This window comes from Populus trichocarpa, chromosome 10 (genome assembly GCF_000002775.5).
Source record: "Populus trichocarpa isolate Nisqually-1 chromosome 10, P.trichocarpa_v4.1, whole genome shotgun sequence".
Classification (NCBI taxonomy): domain Eukaryota; kingdom Viridiplantae; phylum Streptophyta; class Magnoliopsida; order Malpighiales; family Salicaceae; genus Populus; species Populus trichocarpa.
In genome coordinates this window covers 5723203-5743366 of record NC_037294.2, presented here as the reverse complement: position 1 = coordinate 5743366, position 20164 = coordinate 5723203, and positions in this window count along the sequence as shown.

Genomic DNA, 20164 nt, shown 5'->3' with positions numbered 1-20164 from the left:
TACTTAGAAAATGACTATTTTGTAGAAAAGGGATTCGAGTTTCCTAGGATATAAAAAGAAAAAGAAAACAGAAGAGGGGACAACCAACCAAGTGAGAAAAAACACCTCTTTCCTCCACAAACCCGAAATCATGCATTCTTCTTTCTTTTTGATTAGTTGTTTAATAGACATGCAAGGCTAAACTCTTTTTCTTGGTTGCAAGGACACAGAAACCTTCGGATTTCAAGAACTGTGAGATTTGTTTTACCTTTTCTTTTTAGTTTATATGATGAATGAATATGTTTGTTCATCTAAGCTTATTTCCTATGATTGTTTATTTTAGTTGCTAGAATGGACTATAAGTTATTATTGTAAACAATCTATTGCTAAGTTTGCTATCAAAACCGGAGTTGTGGTATATAAACTTGTGAAGTAATTGAGATTAATAATTATAGCGGATCCATATTAGTAATCTTAGGGAGAACATTCGATCGATTAAATCAAACATGGACTTAGCTAACAAATACAAAACATGTTAGTATAAAACATTAAAGTCCATGTTGAGTTTATAGTATACTTATTCTTACACCGTTAGTGTAACCTTTTCACATTGACATAATAAACTTAGCTAAACATAATGAAAGAGAGAAATATAAATAAGATATAAGTTAACTAAGTAAAGGAAAGGAAATGAAAAGCATAAACAAGAGATTAATATAAACAAAACTTAAGCATTACAAAAATATAAAGAGAGAGAGCAAGAACATGATCTTGATCTGAACAACCAAGATCCTAAATGCATGGCAAATGCCTCCTTTTATAGGTCAAAATTTGGAACTATTGATTTGATGACTAATTGTTGAGTGGGTGGCCACATCTTGACTTGGTGACAGTCCTTATCTTCTTGTCTGAACAAAACATCATTGCTAACATCAGAATTTGAACAGATGGTCCTCATGAAAGTTTTAGGAAATTGTCTCAGCTTTCCAACAAAAAATGAATCAGTGCATTTGGACTTTTAGAACTCGAGATATGGGCTGACATGAATAGTGTCTGAGCTGCAGGACAGATTCTAACTTCTTCGTTGTTGCTACAATTTGAACTTGAAAACAACCCTTTTGAATCTTGAACTCTTCATGAAATAACCAAATGCTTTCCATCCATATAGACCAGACCTAAATCCAAATTCTACAGCTCTAGTTATGATCCAATAATTGAATGGTGTTCCATTTTGGACTGAACCAGCATCTCTTTTCTAAGCTTTCCCCTCTCTTTGTCTTCTCAATTTCAGTAGTTAAACTCATCAATCAATCCTTTGATTTATGTGATAGGCTTGCATTTAAGATGAACATTTACCATAAATTAAAGGTATCTTATAGTATTAGACTTGTTATTATAAAACATGATTTAGTTAAAGAGTTATTGATACTTCAAGTGCAAAATGATGATATAAAACCTTGATAAAAATGCACTTTTAAGTACTAATCAGAGGACCGACCAGCTTTGGAGAAAAATCTAGAGGAGGAGGACCGACTTATCCTAGGGGAGAATGGGAGAAGTAACTAACCCCAAAATAACCCAAAAGAAGAATAAGAACAACCTTATCCAGCACCTAAACACCCCCACCTTATTAAAGAGGGGGTATAAATGCAAGGGGGGGGGAGAAGGTGACCCTTCCTCTCCCTAAAGTTCAGCTGCAACTCTACTGGAACCACCCTTCTGTGCCATAGAGAAAACTGCAACTGACTAGTTGCATGCCCATCTTTCTTGAGTGTTGATGAGAAGAGAGTATAGGGAAAAAGAAGTGACCGAAACATGGAGGAAAAAGGAGCCTAGACCTCATCCCAAAACTAGCAGCAGCATTGCTACAACACACATTCTCCTTCTCAAAGAGAAAAACTGAACCCAACCAGCCTGCATGCCATCTTCTTTGAGTGTTGAGTAAGAAGTTAGTTAGGTGAAGGAGAGAAAACCAATAACATGGAACAAATATGAGCTTAGAGGGCCGGCTACACAGTAGGAGAGGGAAGGAAGAAACCGAACAAAAGAAGAAGAACAAACCACTGAACCTTACACTAGAACTACCTAAAATCATGAGATAAGGGAAGAACATCACCTCCTTATTTATTCCTTAAAACTTTGGGACAAAAAAAGGAAGAAAACCTCAAGAGAATGGTTAGGGTCCTTACACTTATGACTTATGAGAACTAGAGGAAAAGATTAAGGTGAATGGGGGGCTGAATGGGGGGCATAATTCCAGAAATATCAACAAAAGAAATGAATGAATTTGAATGCTTAAACATAGAGAAAGTGCCAACCAAATTGAGGGGCTAGGCAAAAGGAAATTATGTGATGAAATGCATAATTATAACCTTGTTGGACTCCTAAGTGCATGCTTAAATAAAAATAGAATGTATGTTGATGATTTGTGTCTTGATTTTCACTTATGATTAATGAACTTACATGAAATGTGAAATGAAGTGATGAAGTGCATGGATTGCAATATTGTTGGATTTCTAGAACATGCTTATGTAGGAATGAAATTCATAATGATGTTAATGCCTTGATTTCATTATAAGATTGATGAATTTATACGAATATGAAGCAAGTGAATGGAGTTATGGTTGTGGCATGTTGTTATGATTATGCTTGTGATAAAAATGATAAATTACGTGTAAACTTGGGAGAAACTTGGTAAAGGTACATACAAAGATGTTGTCTTCATGTTACTTGATAATGTATGATAAATGGAGTATGATTGGTGACATTCTATATTCAGTTGGTTTGGGATATGTGTAAGGGGTAGAGCGTAGCGTAAACTTTATGCTTAGCCATGAGAAAGATTAAAACCAAAAATGACTTGATCATCGCTGATGATTTTTGAATCGGCAGCGGCAAGAGTTGCGTTGACGATTCCTAGGTCTGCAGCGACTCAGTTTTTGTTAATGATCTGAGTCAACAGTAACTTATGCACGCGGACGATTTTAGTGTCAGCCATAAAACTAGGTTGCGTTGATGATTTCTAGGTCGATAGCGACTTAGTTTTCGTCAATAATTTTTAACTCAACAATAACCTATATGCACTAATGATTTCTGGGTCGACAGTGACCAAGTTTTCATTAATGATTTTCGAGTCAGCAGTAGCCTATGTGCACTAACGACTTCAGCATCAACCGTAGAACCGGATCGTGTTGATAATTTCTGGGTTCGCAGTGACTCAATTTTCATCAACGATTTACAAGTCAGCATTAGCCTATGTGCGCTGATGACTTTAGCATCAGCCATAGAATCGGATTACGTTGATGATTTCTGGGTCTGTAGTGACTCGGGTTTTGTCAACAATTTCTGAAGTAGACTAAGTGCAATGACGAATTCATGCGTCAGCCGTAGGACTAGATTTTATTAATGATTTCTAAGTCTGCAACAACCCAATCTTCGCTAACAATTTTGTGTTCCCAACGACTCAGCTTTCACTGATAAATTCTGTGTCACTAGCGAATCAGTTTTCTCTGACAAATTCTGTGTCACCAGCGAACCAGCTTTCACTAATAATTTTCTATAACAGACTTCCATATCAGAATGAACTTAAATGCTTGTAATAATTTCATTGTATGATTGTGTAATATATGGAATACTTGAAAGTTAACATGTGTATTCTTGAAATATGTATGGTGACAAGTTATGTGATTACCAAATGCAAATGTGTTGATTTGTGATCATTGATGTGATAGGTGGTGCAATCAGAATTGGACCTTAGATCGAACAAGGACACCTCATGGAAAAAGCGGGTAGGTGATTTCCACCTTCTTCTTACATAATGTTAAATTCTGAAATGATTTTATTATAAATGATATAATACTATGTTATAATGAATACCAAGCCGCCTATGAATTGTTTGGTTGAGTTTGATGATTAGCTTCGGCTAATGGCATCCGAGATGGATGGTCGGGTTGTGTTTGTTGATTTGCTTTGGCTAATGGCATCCTAAGTGAATGGTCGGGATGAATTGATGATTAGCTTTGACAAATGGCATCTGAGACAGATGGTCGGGTTGTGTTTGTTGATTAGTTTCGGCTAATGACATCCTAAGTGGATGCCGAGATGAATTCATGATTAGCTTCGGCTAATGGCATCCGTAGTGGATGACCGAATTTAAAAGTTAAAATTTAGTTTCGGGAATTAATGTGTTCATGTGTACTAAGTATATAAAAGAACTATGATTGTTACACTATAAACAGAAAGTAAAAATAATGTTTTCTTTTAACTATTTGATGAGGATCAGCCCAACACCAAGCGTAATTATGCCAACAACTCATTAGATGTTCCAATTGAGCCAATTACAAGAGCTAGGGCACAAAAGCTTAAAGAAGCATTGAATGGGCTTGTTTAGAACAAATGGATGGACCTAGAGGAGTTTGGGACATCTAAGGAGCATGAAGGACAACCTCCAATTCATCTTATTCAAGTCCAATAAGAGCCCAATTCATATGGAACAAGGGGCTGGTATGTTCGGCCCCATACCAGCCTTGTTAGGCTTGTTTTTTTCCTAATGCTACAAGGATAGAAAGTTAGCAACTTATTTTCCTAATTAAGTAAGGAAGTTGGCCAGATCTTGTTCCTAAAGATGTGAGGATTATTTAATGTTTTTCCTAACCTATGAAGGAAAAGTCAATTAAATCAGCAACAAATGAGGAAATTTGTTTTCTTATTTGTCCAAGTAAAACAAGGAAAATTAAGGACCTAAAAGGGGGTGGCAACATAAATTTTCCAAATTAGATTTCTCCTAGTTTATTTGGAACTTCTTAAGGGTGACAAATCTGATTCTAGCATATTTATGATAGTAATTTTTCAATTTTTATTATTTTTAATATTTTCTTCTTAGTCTTTGGGTTGTTATTACTTATTTGGGTCAATTGTAAGTGAGCCTCATATAAGTTCATCTAGAAGGGTCCATTAGAGTTTATTTTAGTTTGGAGCATAGTTTTGAAACCTGGACCGGCCCAGTGGGTCAACCTGGGACCTGGTCGACCCAGGCCTGGACTGGTCCGGGTCTAAGTAAAAACCTGCCTGGGAGTTGGCCCGGTGAAACCCGGTCGACCCAGAACCCGGGTAAACCCGGCTGAGACCCGACCTCTTTTTTTATTTATACATAGACGTGAAACAACATCGTTTTGGCCTTTTAAAAGGCCAAAACGATGAAGATGAACGATGTAGAATTGGAGACAGAGAGAAAACCTAATTAAAGAAAAAACAATTTCAATCGCTGAGGAGTAGAGGAGCAGAAGACTCTTGATCACTGTTTCAAATCTATGAATAAGGTTAGACTCTTGTTTCTCTTCACGAATCTCCTTCTTTCACTCTCTATTTTCTTTATTCTTTGCCTTTTTTGAACTTGTAGTTCTGGCATCGATTCGCAGTTCTTGATCTCTGCATCGATTCATTCGCAATTCACACCCACAAGTATGTTTCTCTGTTCTTTTCTTTTCTGCAACTTAATAAAGCCTCTGCTATTAGGAAGTGTAGAAAATGGATTAGGAAGTAGGTTCACCACTCAGCCAGATAAAGAGCCTAAATTGTCTAAGCCTCTGCTATTAATCGATGCATTTGCTTTTGGAACTAGCTAGGATCATCTTGCTGGCAACCAACCTGAAAGTTTTTGTCAAGTGGACATTGTTAGCAGCAAGAAGAAACAATTCGTAATGCTGATTGAGAACAAAAATTAATTATCCTAGTTTAGTATATATATATATATATATATATATGTAGATATTGTTGATTGAGGTTTTTTATGTTCTTTTCTATAATGTTTTGTAGAGCTAGGCTTGATTGAAGAAAATATATTTGTTGGCAGTTTTTATTTGCATCAACACCTCCTAGCTACCCATATGGCTTTTGGCAGTTTTTAATTGCATAGTTTTGAATTGTGTTTGAAAGCATGGACTCATGGCAGGCTAATTTATTTTGGTTTTCAAGATTGATAAGGTTTAGAGAACCTGGCAGGATGTTGTTGAATCTATGCACAATTTCTTATTTTCTTAACTTGCAACAACTTACAAATACAATTTATACCAAAAACAAAGGGTTTTTACATGCACGTCATTATTTAAGGTTTTTGTCTTCCTTTGGGCTTGACTTGGATCCCTATTTATCCAATTTATGTTGGTTTTTACATGCAGATTGAACAGAAATTAATTTTTTAGTTTAGTATATATCTTATTGTTAGCTACTAGTTGAAATCTGGTTGGTTATAATTGCTTGTTAGTCATTGTTAATCTAATGAATGGATTGCAAAGTGATTTGTTGCTCAGTCTGAATATATAATAAAAGTATATGATTTGGCTTGAAATTATATTCCCTTTTATAAATTATATCAGGTCCTTAAAATGTCTTCACATGATGGTAGTACTCCAAGAAGTGATCCTTCAACGACCCAGTCATCTCAACCTTCAATTTCCATGTCAAGTGGTAGTAGAGGAAGAATAGATTTGGGATGGAGTCATTGTAGAGAAGCTCCTGAACTTAGTGTTGGATGTAAAAAAACTAAATTAGTATGTTTATATTGTGTTAAAGTATTTGCAGGTTGTGACATTAATCGATTTAAGCAACATTTAGCTGGAGCTAAAGGAGAAGATGAACAATGTTGCAAATGTCCTCCTGATGTTCGACATCAAATGCTTTTGAATCTTAAAGGAAATGCTTAAACAAAAAAAAAGAGTTAGAGAAATATAAGCAGATTTCAATCCATTTAATGCACAACAAAGGGAGCATGAAGAGATGATGATTAGGCAATTAGGAGATGATGATTAGGCAATTAGAAGATGATGATGATGGTGATAATGGTGAGGATGATATAACCGACACCTGTGCTATAAAAGGAACTTGATTTGTTATTAATATAAGTTATAATCATGAATACTTGACAACATTTACAAGTATTAGCATTATTCGAATAAGATAACTAATGTAATCATGTTAACAATTTATAATCTGATTGGAACCTCCTTTGTGTGTGGTTTCTAGTTGAGTAATAAAAAGAGTTTATACTATACTTGTTTGAAATACCATTAGTGGATCCTCTAACCTTGACAATTATTTTATCCTTGTTTAATCCTTATATCAATATCACATCTCAAAGCTCTCTTCAACTCCTTTTCTGTTATTATCTATTTCTTTATTTGTAGTTTATAGAGTTCACCCCCATGTGGTTCGACCCTAATCTTGCCGGGTTATTTGTTACTTCAACACTCCTACACTTGGGAGAAGACATCAACTCTTTGGTCGTGTCAAGTTTTTGGCGCCGTTGCCGGAGAGGTAAATTCCTGTATAAATTATAATATTTATTTTATTTTCTCTTTTCACTTTTCTTGTATCTAACTTTTGTTTCTTTTATTTTGTTTCCTTTTCTTTTGTTTTCTTCTTCCATTTTATTTTCTTCCTACACGTGCAAGAGAGTTTGGTCACGTACAGTAAGTGGTAGACTTTGTAGGGTATCCTCATCATTTTCAGAAAATATGGCTGAAGAAGATAACCAGTCGCTTCATAATGAGAATATTTGAGTTAGAACACTTAGAGACCACATGAATCCTACAAGAACAAGTGCACCATCATGTATAGTTTTCCCCCCTGATGCATCTCATTTTAATTTTAAGTCAGGCATTATTCAACTTTTACCTTCTTTTCATGGCTTAGATTTATAAAATCCATACTTGCATTTAAGGGAATTTGAGGAGGTCTGTAACACTTATAATGACTTAAATTATAGCATGAACACCATCAGATTAAAGCTTTTTCCTTTTTCATTAAAAGATAAAGCTAAAACATGGCTATAAAATCTTAGGTCAGGATCCATTCGTGCTTGGGATGAAATGCAACAACAATTTTTAATTTTTCCGTCTCACATAACAAACTCTTTCAAAAGACAAATCACCACTTTCATTCAAAAACTAGGATAAACATTTTACCAATGTTGGGATAGGTATTGAGATTTGCTGAATACTTGCCCCCATCATGGTTTTAAAACATGGAGATTGGTTTCACATTTTTATGAAGGGTTAACACCTAAAGATAGACAAATGGTAGAATTGATGTGCAATGGAACTTTTGAAGATAAAGACCCCGATGAAGCAATGAAGTACCTAGATTTGTTAGCTGAAAATGCTCAAAATTGGGACACTACATGCACTTATGAGGCACTAGGTAAAACTCAACCTCATACATCTAGTAGAGGCATGTACAACCTTAGGGAACATCATGACCTCCAAGCTAAATTTGCATCTTTAGCTAGAAAAACGAGACACTAGAATTGAAAAGGAGTGGTCAATTAAAATCTGTTCAAGAAATTGTATGTCAAATTTGTGAAACAAATGAACACTCAACAAATGATTGTTCAACTTTGCCTTCTTTTAGGGAATGCCTCCATGAACAAGCTCATACTTTAAACAGTTTCCAAAGGCCCAATCATAACCCATACTCGCAAACATATAATCCTGGTTGGAGAAATCACCTAAATTTCAGTTGGAAGAGTGATAACAATAATGCATAAACTTCACAGCCACCGTTTAAAGCACATCATAATTTCCAAAATTCTCATGGATATGCACTTCCTTGTGCTCCACCTCCTAGAAGAAATCTTGAGGAAACATTGCATGCATTCATTGAAAAGCAAGAGACAATCAACACTCAACTTGCTCAAAGGATGACAGATTTTAAAGATACTCTTGCAAAATTCACATTTGCTCTCAGTTTTTAAGAGAAAGGTAAGTTTCCATCTCAACCATAACAAAATCCCAAGAGGCAATACAATGCAAATGCAAGTAGTTTTGAAAGCCAACACATGGATCAAGTCAAATCAGTCATCACTCTTCGTAGTGGTAAGGTTATTGAAAAATCAATTCTTGAACCTTGTGAGAAAGATGATGAGTCAATCTTTAAGGGTAAGGAAGGAGTTGAATTTGAACATTGCAAAGAAAAGACTGATTCCCCACCAGCACTTCCATTTCCTCATGCAATGACCAAACAAAGAAAAGTCAATCACAATTCTGAAATCTTTGAAACTTTCAAGCAGGTAAGGATAAATATATCTTTGTTGCAATTAAACAAGTACCTTCTTATGCTAAATTTTTGAAAGACTTATGCACCGTGAAGAGAAAACTGAATGTGAAAAAGAAAGCCTTTTTAGCCAAACAAGTAAGTGTTATTCTTCAAAACAATAATGCTTTGAAATATAAAGACTCTGGTTGTCCTACAATTTCATGCTTTATTGGAGAACATAAAATTGAAAAAGCTTTACTTGATCTTGGAGCTAGTGTGAATTTACTTCCATATTCAGTTTTTCAAAGTCTCAATCTAGGTGAGTTAAAACCAACTTCTGTAACTCTTTTACTTGTTGATAGATCTGTAAAAGTGTCTACAAGAATAGTTGAAGATGTGTTAGTACAAGTTGATAAATTCATTTATCTTGTGGATTTTATTGTCTTGGATACACATCCTGTTGAAGCATGTAATTCATTTCCTGTTATTTTAGGACGTCTGTTTCTTACAACTTCTAATGCATTGATTAATTATAGGAATGGACTAATGAAGCTATCATTTGGAAACATGACATTGGAGATGAATATTTTTAATATTTGCAAGCAACCTGGAGATGATAATGATTCACAGGAAGTAGATGTTATTGAAGAATTAGTTTATGATCAATTTGAATCCACCATGAGTAAAATAGAGTTTGACGAATATGCAGATTTGCAAATGATTTATTTTCAAGAAGAAATCGAGGACAAGAAAGGCACTGAAAATATTGATATGGATCTTTTGTCAAGATTGACAATAGATTTGACATCCGACATCACATCAATCGATGATTACTTCCCTGACGAATCCTTACTTTCTCTTAGTCCAATGCCTTGGTTTGCTAATCATATCAATTTTCTTGCAACAGGAGATTTGCCAGCTCACTAGAGTACCGAAGACAAAGGAATCACTAGAGTACCGAAGACAAAGGAAAGTTTTTGAATGAAATGAAGAACTTTTATTGGGATGACCCTTACTTATTCAAATATTGTCTTGATCAAATATTTTAAAGATGCATTTCGGACAATGAGGTAAGTAGTGTCATTAAACTTTATCATTCTAAGGCATGTGGGAGTCATTTCTCGTCAAAAAAGACGACTGCAAAAATCTTACAATATGGACTCTATTGGCCCACCATGTTCAAAGACACACATGTGTTCTGCAAAGCTTGTGAAAATTGTCAAAAGTCAGGATTTATTTCAAAACATAAGGAATCTTTAGATAATCTTCTATTGACTTTTGGGACATGTCCTAGTGGCAATGTGCATACACATGTTTAAGCCGTTCTTGGACATAAAACCAAGAGAAGATATAAGCCACAATCACAACTACCTGTACATACATATGTTTTGATAAAAAATAAAAAGAGAGAGAGAAAGAGTGAGACTCCAGCTGGCCTACATATAGGTGGTATGATTGCATTTTTAATTTCTTATCTATAAAATCTTCTCTTCTTTCCCTTCATTTCTACTCACCCATACATTCAACAGATATAGAAGTGTGTAGAAATGGCAGGTCCCTCAAGTCATCGCATAAGAAATATTTGTGTTTTCGGTGGATCCAGTCCTGGGAAAGAAAAAGAGTTTTTAAAATTAGCAAATCATCTTGTTCAGATACTAGCTGAGAGAAAGATTCATTAGTGTATGGGGGAGGCAGCCTTGGGTTAATGGGGGGTGTGTCAATAGCTGCATTTTTAGGAGGTAGTCAAGTTTTAGGGGTCGTCCCCAAAGCTTTAGCAAAAGAGGACATCATTGGAAAAACAATTAGAGAGGAACTACAGATCTCCACAATGTCTGATCGAATGAATACAATGTTTAACCATGCTAACACCTTCATTGCCTTACCAGGTGGTCTAGGGAGATTGGAAAAGATCTTTCATATTTCCTCTTAGTCCCAACTGCACATTCACCATAAACCCATAGGTTTGTTAAATGTTAATGGTTTTTATGATAATTTTTTGTCTTTTCTTGATCAAGTTGTGGAACAAGAATTTCTAACATTTTCGGCACGACAAATCATAATCTCTGCTACTACTACTGAACAATTGATTGACCAACTATAATCTTTTATCCCTGTACTTAATCCCTCCATGAGTCACATAAATTGGTCAACTATGGAAAGCAGTAAAAAGCTTTGATTGGATTTGAGCCTTCATTTGTGAAACCTTGTGTCCTTTGGTTTTATTAATAGCATATTATTTTGTTTTGTTATTTCTTATATTTGTTTAAGTGTGTTTCAAGTTTGTCAGTGTTCGCTGTTTCAGGTGATGTCTTCTATACTCTATCTTTCTACCTTAGGACATTGAGGACAATGTCTCGTTTTGATTGGGGGGGAGGGTAGTTAGTTGACATAAAAAAAAACTAACTTACTAACTGTTTTTGCTATTATTAAAACCATTTGACAAAATTGTTATTAGGATGGCAGAGTAAGGAGGAATTTTATTGACTCTTGAGATGCATTTTAGTAAATATTCTTATCAAGGTCTATCAAAATACTTCTTGAAATATTCAAGTTTACAAACTCTTGCATTGTTATCACTTGATTATACTCATATACTCATTTAACAAGTATTCTTAAGCTTTTATTTTCACACACACACTTTAACATATGATTGTGGCTTGCACATTGGATTATTACATTATTTATGTTCTTTTGTTAAAGGTAACAACTAAGGAAAGGGATAGTATATAATTTGCAAAAAAAAAAAAAACAAATTGATAATATTGATGATAATAAAAACGTAGATAAGTTTGGTTTCGTAGCTCCCCTAACCTGAGCAATTAAGCCCAAATGGATGTTTTAACACCTAATACCCTAAAGTCAATTGACTTGGAAGCTATTGGCTCAAAGCTTGTTACATAGGTTAAGGAGAAAAGTTTAAGGGAATCAAACATTGCACTATCTACGTATCAGTATCTGCAACCCGAGTTACTAAGCTCGTAGGGGTGTCTCAACACGTAATGCCCTAAGACCAACTAGTCTGGAAGTCATTAGCTGAAAGCTCGTTATATGGGTTAAAGATGCATTGTGTTTTAAGTAATATATATATATATATATAACAAGAAAACAACAGAGAGATAATAATCCAACCCAAGGAAGTTAACCTTAAACATTAGAACAAAATTTTGTTTTCTTTCAAGTAAAGCCCCATAACATGTGTTGATATATTGAGCACAAAAGGAAGGTTTATTAATATCTTGTTTAAGAAGTATGAAGTAGATATATAAATTTAATGAGAGTTTGTTTATTTGGATAGATTAATGGAAGTTGAATGATGAATGCCTTACTTCGTGGAACTTGCAAATTGTTTTTCTATTTTAACGCTTTGATTACTAGGGACTAATAATAAGTTGGTTGGGGGGTGTGATTAGTACTTAAAAGTGCATTTTTATCAAGGTTTTATATCATCATTTTGAACTTCAAGTATCAATAACTCCTTAATTAAAGCATGTTTTATAATAACAAGTCTAATACTATAAGATACCTTTAATTTATGGTAAATGTTTATCTTAAATGCAGGCCTATTACATAAATCAAAGGATTGATTGATGAGTTTATGATGCGAACCCTAGCGGAATTTAATGGTATTCGCGACCCTTAGATCAATCTAACCCAAGTTTGTTGAGATTTGAATGAGCTTATCACAATGGAAGACTTGCACCAAGGCAACAAGACTATAAACCAACTCAATCACAACGCCTACACCTGGAGACGAGCAAAGGAAGTATAAATTCAAAACAAAGAATGGTCAATTCTTTGAAGAGTTGAAAGTTCAATCAAGAACCAAGATTGAGCAACCAAAAGTCGGCTACAATGCTGAAAATATCATCAAAAGTCTAACCTAAAATTATTCCTAAAGAGTATTTAAAATCCAAGTTAAAACCCTAATTTCACTAATGGGTCTCACATAAACCCAATTTAAATAATAATCAACCCAAGCTAAAACTAGCCCAAACTAATTAAAATAAACAACATAAACAAGTCTAAAACCCAAACAAATTGTCTCCTCTCAAAATAATTAAAGTTTGATAGCCCAACTAATTAAATAAGACAAGTTCGTTGTTTCCGCATTCTGTCTGGCAGCAGCAAGACCCAACTTAAAATGAATGGTTCTTTCTCTTCTTAATAAATTAGAAGGCGTTCCATATACCGTTGAAAAGGTATGGAAGTCTAGTTTCCAGCCCAACTAGAATTACATCAAAATTTGGTCTGTAGCTCTAGTTATGACCAAAAGAGTAACAAAAGGCCAAACTGCCCAAATCTAGTCTTCTTCTCCCAATCCTTGTGTAATGGTCTTGGTTCCACCAATAAGCCCCTCTTGAACATGAATCAGATTAATCAAGGCTTGCTCTTTATTATTACAAATCCTCTTGAAGTCCACCTTAGCCCATGTATCTTGAAGAAGTCCATTGAAAGCTTCTTTGAAGTTCTTAGCCCTAAGCCTAGTAACTGGACCAATTAGAACCTCCAATGGATCTTTTGATGGTTGGATCGCATCAGTTTAACTACTAAAATTGAGAAGACAAAGAGAGGGCTAAGCTTAGAAAAGAGATGCTAGTTTAGTCCAAACTAAAACACTATTCGATTATTGGATCATACCTGGAGTTGTAGAACTTGGATTTAGGTCTGGTCTATATGGATGGAAAGATAAGACATAGTCCTAAAACTTTCATGAAGAGTCCAAGAAAAGGCCATTTTCAAGTTCAAATCGTAGCAACAACGGAGAAGTCGGAATTTGTCATGCAGCTCAGACAATGTTCATTGTTCAGCCCATATCTCGAGTTCTAGAAGTCCAAATACACCGATTCTTTTTTCGTTGGAAAGCTGAGACAATTTCCTAAAACTTTCATGGGGACTATCTGTTCAAATTCTGATGTTACCAATGACGTTTTGATCAGACAAGAAGATAAGGATTGTCACCAAGTCAAGATGTGGCCACCAACTCAACAATTAGTCATCAAATCAATAGTTCCAAATTTTGGCCTCTATAAGGAGGTATTTGCCATGCATTTAGGCATCTTGGTTTTCAGATCAAGAACATGTTCTTGCTCTCTCTCTTTATATTTTTGTAATGCTTAAGTTTTGTTTATATTAATCTCTTGTTTATGCTTTTCATTTCCTTTCCTTTACTTAGTTAACTTATATCTTATTTATGTTCTTATCTTGTTTATTTATGTGTCTCTCTTTCATTATGTTTAGTTAAGTTTATTATGTCAAGGTGAAAAGGTTACACTAATGGTGTAAGAATAAGTATAGTATAAACTCAACATGGACTTTAATGTTTGATACTAACATGTTTTGTATTTGTTATCTTGTTCACTTTTTAATACTTTGCTTGTTAAATGGTTAATCTAGATTTATGTTGTATAACCCTTGGTACAACAAATACTTGGCACTTTCATAGCTCAACCGTATGGTATAACCGACACCTGTGCTATAAAACGAACTTGATTTGTTGTCAACATAAGTTATAATGATGAATACCTGACGATATTTACAAGTATTAGCATTATTCGAATAAGATAACTAATGTAATCATGTTAAAAATTTATAATCCGATTGGAACCTCCTTTGTGTGTGGTTTCTAGTTGAGTAATAAAAGGAGTTTATACTATACTTGTTTGAAATACCATTAGTGGATCCTCTAACCTTGACAATTATTTTATCCTTGTTTAATCCTTATATCAATATCACACCTCAAAGCTCTCTTCAACTTCTTTTATGTTATTATCTATTTTTTTATTTGTAGTTTATAGAGTTAACCCCCATGTGGTTCGACCCTGGTCTTGCCGGGTTATTTATTACTTCGACACTCCTACACTTGGGAGAAGACATCAACTCTTTGATCGAGCATGTTCTTTATAGAATTGTGGCCATAAATCATGAATTGTATTTATCTTCACGATGCACATCTCCACTAGGATGCGTCTCAAGAGTCAATAGAAGATTATCTAAGGACCCCTTACTCAGGTCATCCTTAATGAATTGTATTTTATCTTCACGGTTTACAGATACCATTCCTAAAAAACAACATGTTCCATTACAAGTCCATCTGGCACATCTGTGATAGACTTTCAGTCGTTTTGCACGATGTTTCTTTGCAAAAGTGCTTTTACCTATTCCAGGAATTTCATGATTCATTAACAACCTCAATCTTGTACACCTAGCACGGTAAATTTTTGCAATCGCATTTGGAGGCAAGCGGAAAAATACTTTTTCAATTTTTCAAGAGTGGTGTCCATTTTCAAATGAGAATTGGAGAAGGGATGCAAAGAAAGGAGAAAGAGCAAAGAATTGCACAAATATATACACAAATATACGTTATTATGGGGAACTTAAAGAACCGACTAAAGAGTCACGTAGTATTGTTATCTGCCATTTGACCGGGGTGAAAGAGATTAGCAAAACAAAATTCATACCAAAAAGAAACACAAAAACAATGTGAGAAAAAGAATTAATCTTTATATACAGGATCACTCAATTCAATAGAGTCATTTTCAACTGAAAATTTGTCAAAGTAAACTTTCAAAAGATGCCCATTTACCTTGAAAACATTGTCATTCTTTGGATTCTCGATATCACAGGCCTTATATGGATACACATGTTTCACAATAAAATGACCGCTCCATCTTGATCTTAGTTTTCCAGGAAATAAATAGAGTCGAGAATTATAAAGTAAGACTTTTTGACCAACATTGAATGTTTTTCTCAGTATTTTCTTGTCATGAAACTCTTTGATTCTTACTTTATGAATTCTTGAATTTTCATATGCATCATTTCTTATTTCCTCAAGATCATTTATTTGTAATTTTCACAGCTGACTAACATCATCAAGGTTTGAATTAAAAGATTTAATAGCCCAATAAGCTTTATGTTCAAGTTCCACAAGCAAGTGACAAGGTTTTCCATAGACTAATCTATAAGGTGACATACCTAATGATGTTTTATAAGCAGTTCGATAAGCCCAAAGTGCATCATTAAGTCCTAGAGACTAGTCTTTCCTATTAAGGTGTGACACAACCAAAAGATTGATGTCTTCTCCCAAGTGCAGGAGTGTCGAAGTAATAAATAACCCGGCAAGACCGGGGTCGAACCACGGAGAGGTTAATTGTATAAATTATAAACAACAATAATACAACAACAATAGTAACAATAATAATAATAACAAAAATAACAATAATAATAATAATAATAATAATAATAATAATAATAATAATAATCATACTAGTAGTAGTAGTAGTAATAATAATAATAGTAATAATAATAGTAATGGTAGTAGTAATAATAATAATAATACCAATAATACTATTAATAATGATAATAATAAAGATGAAAAAGAAGAAGAAGTTGATGAGAACTTTGAGATAGAAGATTAACGAAAGGATTAAACAATGATAACAACAAATATCAAGGTTAGAGGATCCACTAATGGTATTTCAAACAAGTATAGTATAAACTCTTATTATTCAATTGGAAACCACACACAAAGGAGGTTCCAATCAGATTATAAATTGTTAACATGATTACATTAGTTATCTTATTCGAATAATGCTAATACTTGTAAATGTTGTCAGACATTAATGATTATAACTTATGTTAACAACAAATCAAGTTCCTTTCATAGCTCAGGTGTCGGTTATACCATACAGTATGGGCTATGAAAGTGCCAAGTATTTGTTGTACCAAGTGTTATACAACATAAATCTAGATTAACCATTTAACAAGCAAAGTATTAAAAGTGAACAAGATAACAAATATAAAGCATGTTAGTATCCAACATTAAGGTCCATGTTAAGTTTATATTATACTTATTCTTACACCATTAGTGTACCCTTTTCACCTTGACATAATTAACTTAGCAACACATAATGAAAGAAAGAAATATAAATAAACAAGGAAAGGAAATGAAAAGCATAAGCAAGAAATTAATATAAGCAAAACTTAAGCATTACAAAATATAAAGAGAGAATAAGAGCATGATCTTGATCTGAACACCAAGATGCCTAAATACATGGCAAATGCCTCCTTTTATAGGCCAAAATTCGGAACTATTGATTTGTTGACTAATTGATGAGTGAGTGGCCACATCTTGACTTGGTGACAATTCTTTTCTTCTTGTCTGCCAAAAACGTCATTGATAACGTCATAATTTGAACAGACTTCAATCATGAAAGTTCTAGGGAATTGTCTCATCTTTCCAGGGTAAAAATTTGAGATCATTTGGACTTCTAGAACTCGAGATATAGTCTGAACACTGAACAGTGTCTGGGATGCAGGACAGATTCAGACTTCTTCATTGTTGCTACAATTTGGACTTGAAAAAGGCCTTGTTAAATCTTGGACTCCCCATGAAAGTTGTAGGGCTATGTCTTAGCTTTCCATCCATATAAGGCAGACCTAAATCCGAGATCTACAACTCCAGATATGACCCGATTACCGAACAGTGTTCCAGTTTGGACTGCACCAACATCTCTTTTCTAAGTTTGGCCATCTTTCTGTCCTTTCAATTTCAGTACTTCAACTCATCAATCAATTCTTTCATTTATGTGATAGGCCTGCATTTAAGATGAACATTTACCATAAATTAAAGGTATCTTATATTATTAGATATGTTAGTATAAAACATGCTTTAGTTAAGGAGTTATTGATACTTCAAGTGCAAAATGATGATATAGAACCTTGATAAAAATGCACTTTTAAGTACTAATCACACCCCCCAACCAGCTTATTACTAGTCCCTAGTAATCAAAGCGTTAAAATAGAGAAACAATTTGCAAATTCCACAAAGCAAGGCATTCATCATTCAACTTCCATTAATCTATCCAGATAAACAAACTCTCATTAAATTTTATATATCTGCTCAATATCTCTTAAACAAAATATTAATAAACCTTCCTTGTTATGTGCTCAATGTATGAAACATAGATGATGGGGCTTTACTTGGAAGAAAACAATATTCTGTTCTAATGTTTAAGGTTAACTTCCTTGGGTTGGGATTATTTTATTTTATTATTATTATTTTTTCTCTTTTTTTCTCTCTTTTTTTTTATATATATATATACATATAACTTAAAACACAATGCATCTTTAACCCATGTAACGAGCTTTCGGCTAATGACTCCCAGACCAGTTGATCTTAGGGCATTAGGTGTTGAGACACCCCTACGAGCTTAGTGACTCGGGTTGCAGATACTGATACGTAGATAGTGCAATGTTTGATTCCCTTAAGCTTTTCTCCTTAACCCATGTAACATGCTTTGGGCCAATAGCTTCCAAGTCAGTTGACTTTAGGGTATTAGGTGTTAAAACACCCATTCGGGCTTAATTGCTTAAGTTAGGGAGGCTACGAAACCAAACTTATCTACGTTTTTATTATCATCATTTTTTTATTTCTTTTTTATTTTTTGTTCTCTTTTTTCTCTCTTTTTTTTTAAAAAATTATATACTATCTTTATCCCTTAGTTGTTACCTTTAACAAAAGAACATAAATAATGTAATAATCCAATATGCAACCCACAATCATATGTTACAGTGTGTGTGTGTGAAAATGAAGGTTTAAGAATACTTGTTAAATGAGTATATGAGCAGAATCAAGTGATAATAATGCGAGAGTTTGTAAACCTGAATATTTCAAGAAGTATTCTAATAGGCCTTGTTATGAATATTGCAAATAACCATTAGAAAATGTTTACTAAGATGCATCTCAAGAGTCACTAAAATTCCTCCTTACTCTGCCATCCTAGTAATAACAGTTTTGTCAAATGGCTTTAATAATAGCAAAAACAGTTAGTAAGTTAGTTTTTTTTTTTTTAATGTCAACTACTACCCTCTCCCCCCAACCAGAACAAGACATTGTCCTCAATGTCATAAGATAGAAAGATAGAGTATAGAAGACATCACCTGAAACAACGAACACTGACAAACCTGAAACACACTTAAACAAATATAAAAAATAACAACACAAAATAATATGCTATTAATAAAACCAAAAGACACAAAGATTCACAAACAAAGGCTCAAATCCAATCTAAGCTTTTTATGGCTTTCCTTAGTTGGCCAATTTATGCGACTCATGGAAGGATCAATTACAGGGGTGAAATATTGTAGTTGGTCGATCAATTGTTCAGAAGTAGCAGCAGAGATTATGATTTGTCGTGCCGAAGATGTTAGAAATTCCTGTTCCACAACTTGATCAAGAAAAGAGAACAAATTATCATAAAAACCATTAACATTGAGCAAACCTATAGGTTTATGGTGAATGTGAAGTTGGGCCCAAGAGGAAATATGAAAGATCTCTTCCAATGTGCCCAGACCACCTGGTAAGGCAATGAAGGCGTCAGCATGGTTAAACATTGTATTCATTCGATCAAACATTGTGGAGACCTGTACTTCCTCTCCAATTGTTTTCCCAATGAAGTCCCCTTTTGCTAAAGCTTTGGGGACGACCCCCAAAACTTGACTTCCTCCTAAAAATACAGCTATTGCCACACCCCTTATTAACCCAAGGCTGCCTCCACCATACACTAAATGAATCTTTCTCTCAACTAATACCTGACCAAGATGATTTGCTGATTCTAAAAACTCGTTTTCTTTTCCAGGACTGGATCCACCGAAAACACAAATATTTCTGATGTGATGACTTGAGGAACCTGCCATTTCTACACACTCCTATATTTGTTAAATGTATGGGTTGAGTAGAGATGAAGGGAAGGAAGAGAAGATTTTATAGATGAGAAATTGAAGATGCAATCATACCTCCTATATGTAGGCCAGCTGGAGTCTCTCTCTCTCTCTCTCTCTCTCTCTCTCTATGTATTTATTTATTTTGAAAAAGCATGTGTATGTACAGGTAGTTGTGATTGTAGCTCACATCTTCCCTTGGTTTTACGTCCAAGAACGGCTTAAACGCCCTCTATGGGTCGGGGATAGGCTTCCCATCCAGTTTTCTTAAAAACTGGCAAACAGGGTCTTTTATAGTCAGATTTCCAAGACTAAGTCGATCATGTTCTTTATGGAATTGTGGCCATAAATCATGAATTGCACAATGCACATCTCCACTAGGATGCGTCTCAAGGGTTAATAGAAGATTATCTAAAGACCCTTTACTCAGGCCATC